This window comes from Pezoporus wallicus, unplaced genomic scaffold, assembly GCF_028554395.1.
Source record: "Pezoporus wallicus isolate ANWC-B61680 ecotype Strahan unplaced genomic scaffold, APGP_CSIRO_Pwel_v1 contig_3488, whole genome shotgun sequence".
NCBI classification, from domain to species: Eukaryota; Metazoa; Chordata; class Aves; order Psittaciformes; family Psittacidae; genus Pezoporus; species Pezoporus wallicus.
The window spans coordinates 255,303-275,023 of NW_026635397.1; the positions used below are offsets into that span (position 1 = coordinate 255,303).

General features: G+C 46.2%; 1 protein-coding gene and 1 long non-coding RNA gene across 2 annotated transcripts in view; one reads left to right on the plus strand and one right to left on the minus strand.

Moving 5' to 3' along the window:
* Window positions 1-19,721, minus strand: part of TWIST2 (twist family bHLH transcription factor 2) — a 35,371-nt gene that overhangs the window by 12,543 nt on the left and 3,107 nt on the right. The window lies entirely within an intron of this gene.
* LOC130606103 (uncharacterized) overlaps window positions 1,830-19,721 on the plus strand; it is a 53,792-nt gene continuing 35,900 nt past the window's right edge. The window contains exon 1 of the long non-coding RNA XR_008973862.1: window positions 1,830-1,893. This is a non-coding gene — a long non-coding RNA (uncharacterized LOC130606103). The remainder of the gene's footprint in view (window positions 1,894-19,721) is intronic.

Below are 19,721 nucleotides of genomic sequence, written 5' to 3' on the forward strand. Positions count from 1 at the left end.
GATGTCTGCAGAGGAAAAGTCGCTGATCTGAAACTTTCCCCCTCTCATGAGGCAGCGTTTGAAGAATGTGCCCTCACTCACCACACCCTGATCCCTAAAGGCAGTGATTGCAATTGCTTGGCCCCAGCCCGGCAGCATTTCACATGCAGTAGGTACAGGGTCTTGATAACCACGCAGGCTCTGAGTAACAGCCGTGATTCAGCCTCTGTGTTACTGATCTCCCAGGGCTTTTGGAGGGGATTGTACCAGGCCAGGTCTCCATCTGGGATTAACCAACATAGCTTCATTGAAGTCAAGGGGCCAAACTCTCACTTGGAATAAACTGGCATAACTCCACTGCAGTCAGTAAAGCTACTCTGAACTTTTATTTATGGCAAGAATAGTCCAACTATTTAAAATATGTGGGGCCACCCTTACACAGAGGGTGTTACATTTCTATATGCCAAACAATCCCATCAGGGTAAGAAGTACTTGGCATCAAATAAGGCAGTCTGGTGTGTGCCATTGACATTAACCATGCTTCAGAGAAGGCCACCAGCTGATGTGCAGGGCTGGGGTGAGCACAGCTTGGTACAGGTAACCCACTTCATAACAAGTTGGCTGCATTTGCCTTTGGGCTTGGAGCAACCCGTTCTGGTGGAAGGTGTCCCTGCCCATGGCTGGGATTGGAACTGGATGAGCTTTAAGGTGCCTTCCAACCCAAACCAGGCTGGGATTCTATGACTGATGCTGGCAGCATGCCTCTAGGAATGACTACAGTGACTTTGCCTAAGTGTGCTGATAGACCATGGCTTGCTTTGCATTAGTGATCTGCTAGTGCCTGGAGGCTCATTCTGTCTTCAATGGTCTGGCAGCTACATTAACACAGACACAGGCCTGGCAAGAGCCATCCTCAGTCCTGCACCTCTCCTGGACCATTTTTCCAGCCTTTACTACAAGTACTGCATTGTACAATACTTCTCACTAACTTCACAGCTTTTGCCTTCCTTGCAGATGACATTGCCCACATTGCCCAGCCTCTAGATCTCAACCTGAATCCTTTCACCCAGCTGCTGTTCTTTAGGTTAATGAGTTCCTTCCTCTCCTGCCTTGGTGTTTATAAGTTGCTCTTCACTCTCCCATAGAGAGAAGGACTTTGGGGTGTGGGTTGATGAGAAAATGAACATGAGCCAGCTTCAGTGTGTGCTTGCAGCCCAGAAAGCCAACCGTATCCTGGGCTGCATCAAAAGGAGTGTGACCAGCAGGTCAAAGGAGGTGATCCTGCCCCTCTACTCTGCTCTTGTGAGACCTCACCTGGAGTATTGTGTGCAGTTCTGGTGTCCTCAACATAAAAAGGACATGGAACTGTTGGAACAAGTCCAGAGGAGGCCACGAGGATGATCAGGGGACTGGAGCACCTCCTGTACGAAGACAGGCTGAGAATGTTGGGGCTGTTCAGCCTGGAGAAGAAAAGGCTGCGTGGAGACCTCAGAGCAGCTTGCAGTATCTGAAGGGGGCCTATAGGGATGCTGGGGAGGGACTCTTCATTAGGGACTGTAGTGATAGGACAAGGGGTAACGGGTTCAAACTTAACAGGGAAGTTTAGATTGGGTATAAGGAAGAAGTTCTTTCCTGTTAGGGTGGTGAGGCAGTGGAATGGGTTGCCCAGGGAAGTTGTGAATGCTCCATCCCTGGCAGTGTTCAAGAACAGGCTGGACAAAGCCTTGGGTGAGATGGTTTAGTGTGAGGTGTCCTTGCCCATGGCAGGGGGGTTGGAAACTGATATTAAGGTCCTTTCCAACCGTAACTGTTTTATGATCTCTTTGTCAGCTACTTCCAAAGGTTGGCTTTGCTGTCTGAGGATGCCCAAACCAGCTTTGCATCAGGGGACCTTTGCAGGACAAGGAGTAGGAGGTAAGGTTACTTGTATTGCTAGAAAGGATTTTGTAATATGCAGAGGTTTGGGGTTTTTGTTTGAATAAGGTATGCTTCAGCATGGCATTATTTACTTTTCTTCAAGCCTTTTAGCTGTCTGTGATTGAATAAATGCTTGAATGTCTGTGTTGCTTTTCACCTCTGCTTGAGCACCTTGGGCTGTGGTGGCTACTGGAGTGGCTCCTAGTTAAGATAATGATAAAGGGGAGCAGTAACCTAGTTAGTTTAGCAGTTTCTGATGTCACCATCCTACCTCAGGAGTGTGATCTCTTGAGGAGATAGATAGGCAGTAACCCCCTGGTCCCTGTCTGGACTCTGAGCAGCCATGAATCACTCATTTTCCAAAACTCCTAAGGCAGGTATCATTGTTTGCAATTCAGCTTGAGGTTAGCTGGTTGTTTTACAGCCTTTCCTGAAACTGCTATGTTGGTGATGCAGGGCAAGCCAGTAATGGGAAGCAGGAGCAGGAACAATCTTACTCACAACCTCTTTAGCAACATACTCCCGGCCTGGATGGTGCTGCGAGCTGCCCAACCCACTGCTCTGCTCCAAGAGCCTGCACTCCCATAAATGAATATCCTGAGGGTTTTAATTTCCTCTGCAATGACTAGCTAATAACTTCAAAACACATTTTTATGGGCATCAGCGGCCTCAGAGTGGACACAACAGTGTATTCGGCTTGCTGTCTGCTAAGCTTTCTATGTTGCTGCTTGGTTTCTTTCCTATAAATAAGCTATCCACTTCAGAGCACTCGTGTCCATTTTTCATCACACGTCTGGAATTTATGGCTTCGCAAGAGGTAAACCAAAGTTGATTGCTCCCTCGCTGCTCTTTTTCAAAGGGGAACAAACAATCTCACTCCAGCAAGTTCAGACTTCTGGAGGAAGAAACATGCAGAGATGAAATCTCTGTGCTAAAGGAGCAAAAAAGTCATCATGTCCTTAGCTTGTCCAGTTAGTGATCTATTTAATCACATGCCTGAATGTGTGCTGTTAGCCCTGCTGAGCTAACTTCAGTACACATCCACTAAGGATGTGCAGTCTGCTCTGCTGAATAGGAACAAATGACTCCCAAGAAGTTGATTTGTATGCAGCATGTACACATAAGCTTGGAAATAGCTCTGGAAAATTGGTTTACGTGGGTTTTCATTCTGCAAAAGGCAGATAGATGCTTTCTTGTCTGCAGTTTTCAGGGGTTGCTTGGTTTTGATTATTGGCTGAATGGGTTAAGTCAACATTTTCAGCCTCTTTATTGTGGGTGACTCAGCTCAAGGCCAGCTGCCTGGTCTTGTTTAGGTTTGCCAGCTGCAAACTGGACTTGTTTGAACCTTTGAGCTTGAACTCTGCTAGGTTCCCACTGAGCAAATAACCTGTGTGGCTGTGGTACTGATGCAATCTTGTTTCGGGGATAGGGGGAAGGAAAGCTCTCTGCATCCGTTCAAAACAAAGGCTCTGTGCTTTGATTTTGGTCCTGCTGCTCCTCTCTGAATTCCACAAGCTGTCCTAGGCTGTGTAGACCTGAACTAAGCTTGTGCTCCTGTGAATCAGGGGCTTGGCTCTGAGGCTGCTTCTCATCTGTCTACTTGGGTTTGCAACTGATGCTGAACAGCTTTTATGCTCTATTCAGCTGAGGTTTATATACATACACTGCTGCTGCTGTGGTACAGCAAAATGTTTCCTCACGCTTCATATTCCCCGGGTTCAATCTGTGCCTGTGTGTTTGTGAAGCAAGAGGAGTCTGGATGTTACACTCACTGATTGAAAGATTTAAAGGCTCTGTAAGAAATCAAATTGAATGCAGGTAGAGTATAGGAAAGTATTGCTCTAACTGTCTAGAGAAGTGTGTGCATGCTTCTGTATGCAATACACAGATCACCTCTGATACCATATTTAGGCTTTAAATACACTGTAGGTGTGGAGGATGCCTGTAGGGACTTAAACTTTTCACTCCTCTGTGCTTTTTACAAGTTAAAGATGCTGTTTTCTCTTGCAGCTTCTGGTTGCCATTCTTATTCAGGTGCAGATGTCTCATCTATATATATACGTACACTGCATATTTCCCCTACTCATGTGCGCACCTATAATACAGCACTTGGCTGTGTCAGTAAATATTGTGGGGGATGTATATACTTCCATCTAATACTTTAAAGTTGGTGTTCATCTGTTAGGGAGCACAACCATAGGGATATCACTGACCACCAAAGAGATTCTGGTTTTAGACACCACATCTTGTGGAGAAAGCCTCCTCTTCCACCTGATCCTTGGTTCCTAGCAAATGTGATTAGCTGTGTTTCTTACTAGACTCTCACTTGAAAGGTAAAGAGGTTTCTAAGGATCAGCTGTTCCTTAGCAGCTTAAAGGCTACACAAAACCAGCAATTATATAATCAACATCCAAAATGAGTGGATGGGATGAAGCTTTAGGGCTCAGGGAGACTGGCTGGTTCTTGTGGCACGTGCTTTATCCTTGAAGGCGGCAGAAGAAATGCAAATGGAAAGGAACTCATGAGTTTCCCCTAAGTGCTGCAGCTAAGGAAGGATAAGGCCCTTACCCAGAGCAGTGTGCCTGGCTGGGACCTGGTCCTTGCAATGTGTCTGAGGCTGCAGCCCACTTGAACTGCAGCTGGAAACCTCGCAGCAATGCAATGTGCTTGTGTCCCTGTGGGACTGGCAGGAAGTCTGGAAGTCAGCGCTCCCCATGTGAAAGGAACACATTTGCTTGTGCCATGCCTGCCAGCTGGGGAAGTATCCTTAGGCTGGGGGGATACAACAGTGTGGTTGGGCCACGCTGGTTTGCTGGAAGTTACATGGATGCACCCTACAGGAAACTTAACCTTACATCCCACAAACAAAGTGATCTCTGACCTTTCCATACTTATTTATATTTAGTTGACTGCATAATTTGGCTATCCAGAAAGTCCCTTCAGGAGGTCACGCAGCTGAAATAATAGCTAATGAATTTCTTACAATGATTTGGGAGTTAGATACTTTCTTCTTCCCTCCCTTCAGTCCCTTTCTGGCAAACACTCCTGGGTTATTCCATCAGAGAATGGAACAACCAGGGCAGAGCATGTTGCAAAAGCATCCTGATGTATATGAAGGAAGGACCTACACTTATCTCCAAGTGTTTGCATGTTGCCCCCAAACTAACAGGGATGGGTAAGAAAGCTAGCTGATGTGTAGGGTATCGCAGCAGCCCCAGAGACTAAGGAGAGCTGTTGGCATTGCTTTTCCTTCACCTCACTTGATTTCATCCCTGGCTATGGCATCATCTTAAATGCAAGGGATGGGGCTCTTGGACTTCTCCAGTATTAAGCCGTCCAAACTATTTCTGTTTATGTGCCATTAATGAAAGGAGCTGAGCTTATTCCTTTCAGTGGAGCTGTGCCTGGCTACACAAGCTAGGTTCTGACTGCAAGAACTGATGGTTTGTATGTGTTCTGGGGGGATCTGCTCCTCTATTTCCTTGTCTACAAAGATTCTCCCATGTACATAGGCTGTGGGTATGATGCTTAGCTTTTGGGGACACATTGCTGTAGCAATACATGTAGGAGCTGCACTGAAACAGCTTGTGTCTTCTGGAATTTCCTCTGTATCTTCAAATGAATGAGAACATTGCTTTATCCCTACTTATGTTGGTATTGTATGTTACAGATTTAAAAAGGGTGTTGCTGGCTCCTGGGTGTCTTTCTGGCTCCTCCAGCCTGTCTCTTCTTGACCCTTGGTGCCCATGGCAGGTCTGACTTCTCCCCTTCAAACTGGTCATCATGCCCACAACATCCATGGGATACAGTGCACTTCACTGTGTAACCCACAAAGGAGATGCTGCTGTGATCAGTCTCCTTGCCTTAGCCTGGTCAGTCTCAGCTCCCCTTGGTGATAAACCCCATCCTAAGCTGCTTGTTCTGTTGCTGTTGCTTCTTCCCCTGTCTCCGAGGCCATTTGCTCCCTTTGTGCTTTGCTCTGTCACTTTCCTCCTCCCTGTCTGCCTGGCTCAACTCAGTACCATCAAATGATGGGAAGCCCTGTGTGAGCACACATGCTCCTGGCAGCTCTCTAGGATATCACTGACCACACTTCTTGAGGCTCCTCCTCACAGAAGGCTTCAAAAGCAACATGAAATTCTCCTCCCACGTAATCAATGTGGTTTTGTCCTGATTTGAAGGAAACTGATGCTTAAATCTCCTCTACTTCCCTCCTACCACCAGGCATCACCTGTTATAGTTACACTGGGGAAAGGTGCAACTTTCTAGAGTCCTACCCCACTCCTCTGGAGGAGAATCCTGCAGTTTTATGTATCGGAAACAAGCAAATGCCAGTGTTAGAATCTACAGCAAAACGGGGGGAAAGGAATAGATGGATGTACAGAAACACAGCTGAAAATGCCCGCAATTTGGGAACATTGCTGGCTCAACATTGGTAATGCAAAAATCCTGATATTTTCTGCTTGCCGACCTGCACCAGAAGCCTTTCCTGATGTTGGGATATTGACCTTTAGCCCTGCTTTATTGGTGTATTGTAATAAGTCCCATGTAATATTTTTAATCACACTATTTAACAGAACATGTAATATTTAATCGGTGTAGTATTTTTAACAGGGAAGGTTTTTGGTCTGCAGACTTTAGGTTGAAAAGCTTGAACACATGATCTTTGAAGAGTTTAAAACTAGCAAAACCAGCTTGAAGAATGGTTTCTGAAGCTTTATCTCAGTTAATGTCTGATGGAGGGGGGGGGCAGGCAACTGCTTTGGATGGAGAGGAGTCAGGGGCACAGGCTGTTCAAAGCTGCAGGAACACAGGAGGGCTTTAACAAGTCACAGCTACCTGTGACTTAAAGCAATTCAGGCTTGCGTTCAACAGCTTTTATCACTGCTGTACAAATGGAAGGTTGCATCCCTGATCTAAGAAGTTAGGGGAGAAAATCAGCCCAAGAGATGTTTGGGACTGAATTATCCATCAGGACTATGCAGGCAGTTGTCTCTGACAGCCGACTGTGTGCTGACCATAGTGGTGACTCTCTTTAATGCATCACCGTCTCCATAAAAACCTCTGGTGGTTTGTGAACCACAGCACTGCTGATTTAAAGCATGCCTGGATGTTTAAGGAAAGCCTGATTTATGCTGTAAATGTTTGCTCATCAGTTTCCCTTTTAATCACTGCAACTGTTGGGACTCTCAAACCCCCTTGGCTCCCCTAGTCACTTTGCATGGCTTTATAGCAGTTCTGCTTTAACTGGAGACCATGGGATGGCTCTGGCCCAAGTGAACTCCTTGAGATCCTTGTGCAGTATTCTCCTGGTGGTACCCTGAGATCAGCAGATGCTGGCCTTTCTCTCAACTCCCACTCAGTGCCTCAAATCCCAGGGAAAGCTCTCCTTCCGCTGCTACACCATGAGCTTTGAAGGCAGAAAATGATTCTACAAGAGATCACTGGGGCTTTGTGTGCTTCAGCTGCCTTCAAATGTTCACAGGGTTTTCCAAGGCTGAGATAAGGACACCTCCATGCACAGCCTGCTCTGTGTCTTAAGTTGCCAGCCCTCTGCAGAGCTTCCTCAGCACTGGTGCATTCAGACTCTCCATAGTAAGACTGTGGTAAAGCTAATTCTCCCATGAATGTCTACCTGCATGTGATGCCTCTTTGCAGTTATGCAGCTGAGATGTCCTTTGCCTTCAGCCTGGTGTTTCTTCCTCTCCCCTGCACCCCCCCCCCCCCCCCCCCAAAAAAAAAAAAAAACAAAAGGAGCAACCAACCCACCCATGGATAAATAATTTGGGATTATGATGGAAGTGTTCAGTCCATGCAGCTCCCGAGGAACAACTGGGTGCAAACCATTCTCCTGCACAAAGTGGGGGCATTTTGTACCAGAGTCTTGCTATCAGCTTTAGCAAGAGCAAGGTTTGACCTGTATTTTCTTTCTCCTTCTGCTTGTTGCTGCCTTATCTGCTTTGCTAATGCCTTTTCCTGCCTCTTTGCCTTTCATGTCTGCTGCCCTATTTTCCCTCCTTATTTGTTTCCCCTCTCTTTAGGTCACTTGTTTTGGGTCACTCTTCTCTTGGTACCACTTCCAATGCAGGGTTTTTCCCGATCTGCTGCTTTTCTGCCTCTGGGGGGATGTTTTGTTCTCATTGATTTCTTTTGCTGGCCAGAATACAAGAGGTTAAACAGTTTGGAGGGCTTTATTCTGCATTTACTGCTGAGGTAGGTTTCTAAATCAACAGTGGGTCATGTATTGGAGTGACTCAGAGCTGTTTAACCTTTTTCCTTCCGTTCTTGTCTCTCTCCCGATCTGAAGTGCACATCTGCAATTTAGATTGCTGAAATGAGAAGCTGTGAAATGAATATGAATTGCTGTAGATGGGCTACTCAGCCTGGCCTCAGTGCAGAGCCAGTTTCCATTTTGCAGGCCAGACGGAGAAAACTGCTTCCAAAAGCACCTAAAAATACAGGGTACAGAGAGGATGTTCTCTGCTGTGACAGCAGGGAAGATGGGCTGGCTAGGCAGGGAAAAAACAATCTGGTTGCCATGTGGATCCCTTCTTTACATGCTCTGTTCTGTCTTGTGGAGAGGTTACAAGGCAGACAGGCAACAGGCATTCAAAGGACAAGTATTTGTATTAACTCTTATGGGGGAAACTGAGGCACCATCCATCAACCAAGATGGTATGGACAAGTTGGGTGTAAAGCACAGTGGAGGTGAGTGTTCTTAGTGTGGGCTATGGGTACAAGCCGTGCCTTGTCCCCACCAAAAGCAGCAGTGCAAAATGGGCTGGAGATGAACAGAGCAGATGAGAGCAAGTGTGGGAGCTCCTTCATCAGCCATCATCTGTCTAGAGGCTCTCAATGTGTTGTCCTGCAAAACACCCTATTTGCTAGCAGCCAAATGTGTGATTACAGACCTCCTGTTTTAGTCCAGCAGCAAAGCAAGGGTGAAATCTCCACTCCCAAACTGCAATCAAAACCCCACATTGCTTCTACTAGAAATCATAGCATCCCAGCCTGGTTTGGTTTGGAAGGGACCCTAAAGCTCATCCAGTTCCAACCCGCTGCCATGGGCAGGGACACCTTCTGCTTTGTTGGGACATCTCAGCTGGGTTTAGCCCTGTGCTGCAGTGCAAGACCTGTGGGCACAGCAGCTCAGTTTGTTAGTGTGCACCCCAATCCTTCCATTTTAAAGGAGTTCAGTCCCTCAGTGAAGGGTCAATGCTTTCTGGCAGACCTGTAAGTACCAGCAGCTGGGGTGATGCTTATTGCATCCTGTGCCTGCTGCTAGGATTGGGCTGCGTCTGGGCTGGGGTTTGATACACTAGTCCACCCTCATCTATTTAGTTGCTTTTGTACATTACAAGTTGTGATGTCAAAAAACCTTGCTTATTCAGGGTGCAACCTGCTGCTTCTGGCTGTCAGCCCACAGTGCTTTCTGCAGTGATGAATACCATGCTGCAGGGTGGCATGCTGTGGTTGCAGGGTTAGGGCCTCCCTACAAGGAGGTCTGGGAGGCTTGGGGGAAGTTCTTCTTGTGTTTAGACCGTGAATTACTTTGCTCTTGAAGCCTGCCAGTTCTATGGGGTTTTCACTAATGAAAGGACTGCACTGCATAATTTGCTTGGAGTACTCTTGTGCAATTTTGGTTGTCCTTCAAGTGGCTGTTGATAAAGGAATTGAGAGAACCTGGGCTTGCTTTGATTGGAGCTAGTCTAAAATCTCCTATTAAGATGAGGACAGTACAGATTTCATCATACACATAGGAAAACACACCAAAGTAATGAGATGAAGAAAAAAAGTCTTTCTATATAGAAAGAATATGTTGACAACTCCCTGAGCATCAGCTGACTGTGTGTGGAAAAAGGTTGTTTCTATGAATCTGAGCAACAGCACTTGCAGTGTAACTTGTCTGTGCCTGCTGCATGTATCTGCCAAATGGTTTTGATCAGAAATCAGTGCATAAAACCCCACTAAAAGGGAAGAGATCTTCGCAGGGTCGTGCCTGAAGCACGGAGCTTGCAATTACAGACAGCTTCTGATCAGAAACTGCCAGTGAATACTGCTCAGAGCATCCCCCTTGCAAGGTCAAACACTTCACCCTGAATCATATGGCTGGTAAAGCAGCAGGCAGCTGTGTCTACAAGGTGGTGGAAGTGCCTCTGATGCCATTTGGGATTCTGATTCTTACTTAGCGTGGGAGGCTCTTGCCCTGATAATCACTGCTGTGGGATATGCTCAGTGCAAGGGTGGTCCTTGCTTTGTGCAGTGAGGCAGCTTCTGGCTACTCCTAGACAGGCTGCATGCTCCTTCTTAGACACACGTGCCCCTTCAATGCAACCTCAAACACTCCTTACTCTCTAATAATGTGCATCCTACTCTCTAATAAAGTGTATCCTGCCCTCTAGTGCCAGCAGATGCTGAGTCAGCAAGAGCCCAGGAGCAAGCTGTGCTGTGTTCCTGTGACTTTCCACCTTTATCATCCAAGAAATCTCTTTGAGCTTCGGAAGCTGCTAATTATGGGGCTGGTAGGATAGGGAGAGCTCAGCATGGCTTTGGAGCAAGTACAGTTCCTTGGAAGACTCTTTTGGAGATGTTTCCAAGGAAAAACCATCCTTACGATGGTTTTTAACATGTTTGTAAGGAGCTTTATTGTGGAAACAGGGATACATGTGGCAGGCTTTGTGAAAGAAAGCTTTTGGAGGTCAGAACATTTGTTTCACTGAGTTTAACACAAACCTTGAAGCCTGGGGAGTGCTTGGCTGTTGTCTTAGAGCAGGGATAACACCTAGAAATGGGTCTCTTGCTTTTCTCCTAAAGAAAAGGAAGAGCAATTTCTGTTTTAAAAGAAATCTAAGAGCTTTTCATTACCTTACCTGTTCTGCTGGGAGCAGAAGGGAGGCTTCCCTCAGCTATTGCTTACAGCAATGCTCTTGGTGTGTATCTGCTGTGAGCCAGGCATGGCCTATCAGTGCTCCTTAAAGCTTCTCTGTACATCACAACTCTCTCCTTCCTCCTGATAAAACCCTTCCCTTCTGTTTTAAGATCCCACCAGGCAAAAAGCTTCTAGATTTGCAGTGCAAGGACATGGGATGGAGTGGGTTTTCCTGGCTGCAGAACTCAGTGTGGATGGGACCCACCAGGGCTTTTGCATCATTTCCTGGGTTATTCCAAGCCGCTGGGAAGGTCCAGCCACAGGAGCACTGCTGGGAACACGAGGCTGCAGAAAATGAGAAAACATTTGTAGGAACTACTCTCCTTCTCCCCTGTTCCCTTAGCTTGGATCTGAAGATAGGGAAGGGGGGGGGGGGGGGAACACAAACCCTGAGAGGTCACCCATAGTTTTCCTCTGATGCACAGTGGAGTGCGAGTGCTGGCGTAGCTGTTAGGGTGGGTTTGTTTCTTTAAGGTGTCTCCCAGAGGGAGGATCAGCCAAATGCAATGTGGCAGCTATGGTAACTCCTCTTGGCTTTCAGCACGGCCCTTGCTGATCACACAACTTGCTAGTGAAGAAGGTACAGCTGTCCAGGCCTTGGCAGTGATCCCCACCCTCTGTCTGCTGCCAAATGCTGGGGTTTTGTTGTTTCTTTTTCCTTTTCTTTCATAGTTTCCTAAGAAAATGAAAATGGGAAGAATAGCCTCATCTGCCTCTCGGCCCCATCTGATGCCTCCTGCTGGGTTAAAGCTGGATGGTGCTGCATCCCTGTGTGTTGCTGCGATGGTCGCAGTTAGGGAAGTGGAGAGCCCAGATTTGAGGGCTCCTGTCCTGCTGGAGTAGGGGGGAATGACCAGGGTTTTAATGGCTGGGGTCCCTGCAGTGTCTGCCAAGGGCTGTGTTCAGGGCTGGTTTGCCTTTCCTGGGGTGGGCACCCCCATTCTACGGCCAGCTCACATCCATACCTGCAAGAAGGGAACCAGCTGGAAGCAGTGAGCTTGTCTGGGGACCAAAGCCCCCCAAGATGCATGTTGTACAAGTGGGCCAACAACTTTCCTGAGTCAGTTCCCTGACTGTTCCACAGCTGCCTCACCAGTTGTGGTTGCCATCTATAAAGCACAATGCAGCAACATCCATTTCCCCACATAATCCCAGTAACCAAATCTCCTGCAAAGCTTTAGATGTTGAATCCCAACCTGAGCTTCCTGCAAGAGATCCTGGAAGTTTTCCTCTCCTCCTCTCTCGCTCTTTGCATCCACCATGGCAGTGTTGTCCCAAAGCGCATTTGGGCTGTGCTGGCCTTGTCCCATTAGAAAGGACCATGCCTAGGTCCAGGGGGTGACTGACACCACCACATCCCCAGAATGAATGACAGAACAGTTTTGGTTGGCAGGGACCTCAAAGATCATCTAGTTCCAACCTTGTGCCAGCACTGCACTGCTGTGTGGTCCCCATAGCTTGCCTTCACTAGGGGCTCCTGCCAGCCCCAAAGGGACAAATCAGTGATGCCAGCAGCATGGGCAAGAACCCTTTGCACAGGGAGAGAGTGGTTTGGATGATCTCTTTAAGATGCAGTGTTAAGATGGGTTTGGATGATCTCTAAGATGCAGTGTCAAGGTGGGTTTGTACTGGGGAGCCTGACATAGGGTGTTGTAGCTTGCATTGACAAACTGCATATTTGTGTTATAATTGAGATTTTCTCCCCTTGGGGTACTCCAGATTTCTTTGTCAGGCTGGGTCTACTGGTGTGACATGGCAGAAATGACACAAAAGCCCCTTGTTTTGGAACATATTGGGCTCATTTTAAGGATGTGCCTGAAACAGAGCTGAAAGGCAGCCTGAACAATGCAGTGAATGAGTAATTCAAGGTGGCAGCCTATGGAATTCCTATCTAGATAGAAGTTTTGTGTTTTAAAATAGTGCAAAATGTTGCTAGAGCTCTGTAAGATGGATGTAGCTACCTGTGTAGTAGCATTTAAATGGAAGATTAAGAAACAATAGCACTGGGGGGCAAAGACATTGCAACTGATTTGCATGGCTGGTGGAATTATGGCACTAAGAAATAGTGCTGAACATGCTCTAAACGGGAGGTTTATTTTCTGTAGGAGCAGGGATGAGTAGGCATTTCTAATAAATGTACTTGGGACTTGTACGTGTACCTCCTTAGGTGCTGTGGTGCACATGGAAACCTTTCTAATTGCAGCAGAAAATGAGCCAGTAATGATACGATGTCAAGAAACCAATATCAGAAAAGGGAAATGCATTTGAGCCCTCTTGCTTTTAAAGCCTCTTATTCTGACATAATTCAGAACTAGGAAACAGCTACAACTTCCAAAGCCATGTCCATTTCCCTTAGGCTACTCAACCACTTTAAACCACCTTTTGCAACCCATTGAGAGGGGAAATGTTGCCAGGTTTACAAAATAACAGTGCTTATGAGTAAAATCCTCAGGTCAACTCAGTCCCATTGAAAATCAGTGTTTTGAACTCCTGATTCACAGCTTGAAAATCCTACCCTATATCCCCAGCACTCTGAGCACATTGCATTGGCCCTAGGGTACCTGTAGGTACTTTTCTGGGGGTGATGGAGCCTTTTTGTGTTCTCTCTACCACTAATTTCCCTGGCAAGAACCTATAAACCGGTGTTGAGTTACTCCTTTGCACGCATTGACTTATCCCAAGAAATATGGATTGCAGCTTCAAAGCTTCCAAGGGATCATTGGAAAGGGATGTTCTGATCCCCCTTGCTTTTTAAGGCACAGACTGTGCCTTGAACAGTTCAAAACTCAGTGCTCCAAACCACCTCCCTGCACTGAAACCTAAGTGCAAATTCACCACTTCTCTATGGGGAAGGTGGTGAGAAAGCTGAAGCTCAGTCATGCTCCAGCTCCACTCCAACAACAAATGTGTCAGAGACCAAGTATAAAAGAGATTATTTAGTGCTGGTAACAACAGGAATCTATTCAACAGCTCTTCTCATGGCAAAGGATGAAAAATATCTTGCAAAATATCTCCTTGTCCCGCACATAAAACCCCACTAAGTGGAAAGAGATCTTTGCAGGGTCATGCCTGAAGGATTGTGCTTGCAATTACAGGCAGCGAAAAGGACTCGGTGACACTGTAAGTTTCCTGAGCTCATCAGACAATGTAATAAATGTCTTTTACAGATGCAGAATAATCATCTAATGTGTAAAAATACGCATTAATTTTGTGCACATAGTTTTATATTTTTAAGACAATATTATCCCATCTGGCCATCTTTTATAGTGTAGTTTTATGCCCTGGTATTTCACTGGGAAGTTTCCATGGTGGTGATTCCCTGGCACTCCTAGAGTCACTGCCATAACCAAAATCTTCATGGTTCCACATGGATGCTCTTGCATAGGCTCAATTCCTGCTACCTACCCCATGCTGTGGCATCCGCTGATGTCTGGTGTGCCACAGCCTTGTGCATTTGGGGAAAGAAAGGCTTAAGCTCACAAGAATTGGCTAAAGATGCCTATGGGATGCCAGGTGGTGTGTGTAGCATGGAGGTGGTGCTGGGCACCCCAGAGCCATTTTTCCCATCCTAACTCATTTGATTTAACCACTTGATGGTGCCCCAGATGCTTTTCTCCTGGGGGTGATGCTATGAGTGTGTATTGCTCACATCCACCAACATGGTCCTGGGGAGGGTGACACCTCACTCTGCCCCTGTGCTTGGGGTGGGTGGCATTGCCAAGCACTCACAGATACTGGGGTTCCTCCTGGAGCCATGCTACAAGTACAACTCAGCCTGCAGGGTGGCTTTCCCATGGAGTCTTTGCTCTGAACACCCAGAAGGGAGCTTACAGCTTTCTGTTCAATGGGCAGCACTATATATATAATATATATAGTGTTATATATATATATACACAGTTACATAGTTATATAGTATATATAACACTATATATTACGTTGCCCCCAGCAGAGGCACACAGAAGCTGCAGTGGGATGGGGCTATTTGAATGGTGAAAAGAGAGCAGTGGGTGAAATGTACAGGACCAGCAAGGAACTGGTGTTTCCTTTCAACAACGAAGCTCCATTTCATTGCTTCTTTGTCTTGAGCGTATTCAGGGTGGGTTTTTTGTGCTGCAGGGCAAGCATGCTCCTGACAGCATTTATGGGGTGATGGCATAGGGGGTATCAGGGTGCTGCAGTGCTCTCCAGTCAAGCTTTCTGCAGAGGGATTAAAGTCCTTTTGTTTTAACAGGGCAGTTTTTTAGTTACCAATGGTAAATTGTACACTGACAAGCATAAAATGAATTAGGCTGGAAAAGACCTTTAAGATCTTCAAGCATATGTCCTTTTGCCTTACTTTTTGTTATATTTCTTTAACAACCCCATGATTTTCTGAGCTTCCTGGGGCGGGGAATTTCTCCTATCAAGCCATATTCCACAGTGAGATTTCATCATGGCGCGCACAAAATGTGCTGTGAGGGTCACTTCTTAAATGTGTGTGTTTGTGGCTTGTGAGGTCCCGCTGGCAGATTAATTCTATTCAGGAGGTTGGTGTTGGGAAACCCAAGCACCCCAGCCATGCAAAATGCAGCTTTCTGCCCGAAAACCTCTCCCTGGCACCATCCCAACTCTGCCGAATATTCCAAGCTGGATCACCTGATTTCTTAGCAAAAGCCTCAGTGCAGCCATGATCCCCCCACATCTCTCTTAGCTGAGCAATTAGGTTTATTTACATTGAAGCACAAACATATGGTTTTTAAAGGAGGCCCGAGCAGTTTAAACTGAAGGTGTAATCAGATAAATCACGGCATGAGGATTTTTGGTGGCTAAATTCAGCTGAAACCTAATTCATACATTTTAAAGCATGCATTTGGCAGGTCTAATATCTCTTAAGGAAATGGTAAAGTTTTTTTTGGGGGGGCAGCGGTTGAGAAAGGCAAAACTATCTTATTAGGAATTCAATTAAAGCTAGTACAGGTTTACTGGACCTCTTCCAGTAAATATATATCAAGCTGAACCAGTAGACATCTGTCTCTTCCTCCCAGCCCCCCTTTTTCTGTTTTCCAAGCAAATGATGGGGAGAAGATGGGAGTAAGAGAGACTACAGCTCACTTGCAGCTTCACCATACGATGCAGGGCATGAGGGTTATTATCTTTTTGATGCCTGATTGCTTCTGCAAGTTGTGTGGACTGCATCTGCTGAGCTTCCATCCTTTGCCACAATGCAGAAGCCAAAATAGAGTTGGGAATCATGTGAAAGCTCACAAACAAAGCCCCTGAGAGAGGTCTGGGGGTGCCTGGCTGTCGCCTTCCCAGGGAGACGCCATCCTAGGCTGACAAACGCCCGCTGCTGGCTCTTTCCTGGGCTCAGTTCAGAGAATTAGACCAAAACGCCTCTTCCATCCAAAGGGCGCAGACCTCCGTGAGGACTGGCTGGAGAGATCAGGGAACTAACGGCATCTTTGAAACCCTCTGTTAGCAGTAGCGTTTAATTGTTGCTTATTTAGCACTTTGAGAGTGTTACCAAAAGCTTCTGCTGTCCTGTTTGCACCTTTCTCCAGCAAAGCCTTCCTGTCTCCATGTTCCTGCAACGTATCGGCTCGTTTTCAGAGGAGATATGCTGATTCTTCCTCTTTTTGACCCGTCCCAAGGGAAAACCCTCCTTGCTGCTAAACACTGAAAGCCTTGCACTGTAATGGTGATGAACAGTGGAAAACATTTAAAGGGAGATCCTCTCTTTTACCAGTCACACATGCACCCCTCCAAAGAAAGCCCTGCCTTAATACAGAAGTAAATCCCAAAGAGCTACCCAGAGCCCAAATCCCCACCCTGCACCCTGCATAGCTATCGACGTGCATGTAGAAGTTGAGCAGAGCCTAACAGAAAGCCCAGCTGAGGGGATGCTTGCTGGAGAAGACCCTCATGGCTGCTTAACTGGCTCCCCTTCCTGAGAGAAGGACAATGGCATTGCTAAAGCTAGCCCTGATGGGACAGTTGCTGGGCCCCAGAATGGGCTGCGTGGACTGGCTGCCTTCATCCAGGTCTGGTGTGGAAGCGGTTAAAGAGACGGGTATGAGGGAAGGGGCTGCCTTACTTTGATTTATTGGCTGGCTGAGTTAATTTGTTGTTTGTGTATGGTTAGTTGTTGTTGCTGAGTGGTCATCTACAGCTACAAATCTAATAAAGTGCTGGGGTGCCCAGAGCTTTGTTTCTATTTTTGCCTGGCAAATATTCCTACTGTTTTCATTCTTAATTATTAATTAGCACTAAATAAATAGAACTAATTATTAATTAGCACGAGGCTGTTTGTATCCAGCTGGAGGGCTCCTTGGTTTTTCTCTCTTCCAAATTTGCCTTAGAAGCAAATCAGAAACGATGGTGTGTAGCTCGCTCAAAGTCACTTATAGCAAGCCACTGAGAGGTCTGATGGGATCGTCAGCTAGCAAGGAGCAGCAAGATTCCTTAGGGCCAGCGGAGGATCTGGATCAGAAGGTGTTTCATGGCACAGCACTGTATTTTACCAGCTATTTTTTCCCCTTTCCTAATCTGTGAAGCCTGGGAACGGGGGAGAAACTACCAAAAATCATGTGCTTTCCCCAACTGTCACCTGTAATTCCATGTCAAGCTCGCTCTGCGCTCTGGGTTGTGGTGGCATTCCCTTACATGTTCGTGGCCTCATCAAACTGTTCCTATGGCTCTACAGTGAGACATAAATTCAGGCTTGGAGATTTCAAAGTCATGTTGAACCACATGGAAATGATTCTCAGAGCTACAGCTATAAAAATAATTATATTGCTGGGGGGAAAGAGTGACAAGAAATGTCCCCAAAAGAGATTTCAGCAGTGGTTACAGGATCTGTCCCAGCTCTGTAAGAGGCTGCTGTGATCTCCAAGGCTCATTTATCACTGCTACATATAACTCCATGAAATATGTCTCAAAAAGCACCGAAGGAAGGAATGTGAAGGGAGGTTGTGAAGGAGAAGCACTGCAGTCTTCCCCTTTTAGAGGATGCTTTGTGCGCTCTTAAAATTAGAGCTGCTCTGCTCAGATGACTGGTGTGAGGATGACTAATTTGGAGACAAATTAGGTGTACTTAGCTGAAATGTATGCCCTGATTGTTCCCCTAATGACCCTTCAACGCACATCTCTCCCGATAGTGCTTTTACCGCAAGCCTGACGCTGGCAGATTAAGTAGTAACATGCTTTTGCCTCTCTTCCAAGCGGTCCTTCGGTTCTGATCCCACGTTTTCTCTCCACCATGTGTATCTTTAACTCTTTATAATCGGTAATTAGTTTCTATTCATCTAACTCATGGCAGATTTGTCTTTTGCATGTCTCTTTCTCCGGCGCATTTTCCTTACACCCTCTCTTTCAAAGGTCCCCGAGCCCGAGTGTTTTCTGGCTGACTGCAATATATTTGGTGTCTGCTGTGGAACAGATTTATTCTTTCCCAAGAAAAGACACAAAAGTAAACAGAAGATCCAAAACCGCATTTTTCCTGTGCTTTTAAATGCACTAAGATTACCCCCACCACCACCTCTGCTACAAGCCTATTAATGTAAATACCAAACTTTACAATCCTTCCTGTCAAGGAAACATATTTACATTTTTCTAAGGATGCGTATGAAAAAAATAGGGCTTTGGGGACAAAAAGGGCTTAGTTTCAGTGTCATAACACCCTCAGTTAACTGCACTGCTTTCATATACCATAGAATTAGGTTGTTCTCAGGGCCAGCAAAGATAACGTCTGCTGCTTGAAGGACAAAGTGAAATAAGATGATAGTGTTTTATACTGGAGACAGCCCTGGAAAGGCAATGGTAAAGGGCTGTGTATCAAATGTACACGTTGTATGAGGCTTCCCCAGCACAAAAAAAAAGATCAGAAAGGTGTTATTAGTGCCACTGCCAGCCCAAGGGAGGCAAAGAACTCATCCCAAGCTATATTGCAGAGAGTGGGAAGTGGGTTGCTGGCAGGCTGGTTTTACTAGCACGGGGTTTAGGGCTGTATTGTCTTTTACACTTCAGTTCTGGCATCGCTGTTGGACAGGATTTTTCCTACTAAATAGAAAAACAGGCAATACTTTCTTTACTCTAGACTGTGAAATCCCAAAATCACGAGTATCTTGAGTGTTTTGAAGGAAAAAGAGAAAGGTGGCTGCAAAGGGAAGGGGCACAGGTGCTGGTGATGAGGATATGAAGATTTTGGGGAGGAAGGCTCAGCTTGTACCCAGCTGAAACACCCTATTGAACTCATTGAAGTACAAAGCTCTGCTTGTTCGTCTTGAAACTACTGGAGTAAGTTGTCTGTAATTGCATGGACCAGAACAGGAAAACCTCTCATGGCCAGAGGAACGAACAGCAGTGACCTGCTGGCATTTGGAGAAGCCAGGTGGCATTTCACCAATTCCCAAGGCTCTGATTTTTAGACCAAAACCTGCTCTGATTTTGTTGCAGGTGAAGGGTTATGACTGTTCCTGCAAGGAGAAAAACTTTCCTGCTTTATCTCTCCCCAGAAAGGGAGGGCGGCTGCAGCGATCCAGTCTGAACGGTGTTCACCTCTTTTTGCTCACCCAATCTTTGCAGTGCTGGCTACTTCCTAGGAAAGGCAGGAGCTGATCCCAAATTCAAATGGTTATTTCTTAAGAGATTATATATATATATATATTATATATATATATTAATCACCAAGATTATACAGGCAGCTCCCACTATGCATAAAAACTCCTCTGGCCGGAACAGACCCATCTGTAAGTCCGTGTTGTGCCATGCAGCTATATTTGCCCCTTTTAAAGGGTTTCTTGAGGATCTTGATGTATCTTTAGTTTTTCTTTGCTGGCAGATGTGATTTTTGTTGCCATAAACGATAGAATTTGACACCGCACCACACCAGGCCGTTTGTCAACAGCGTTTTCAACAG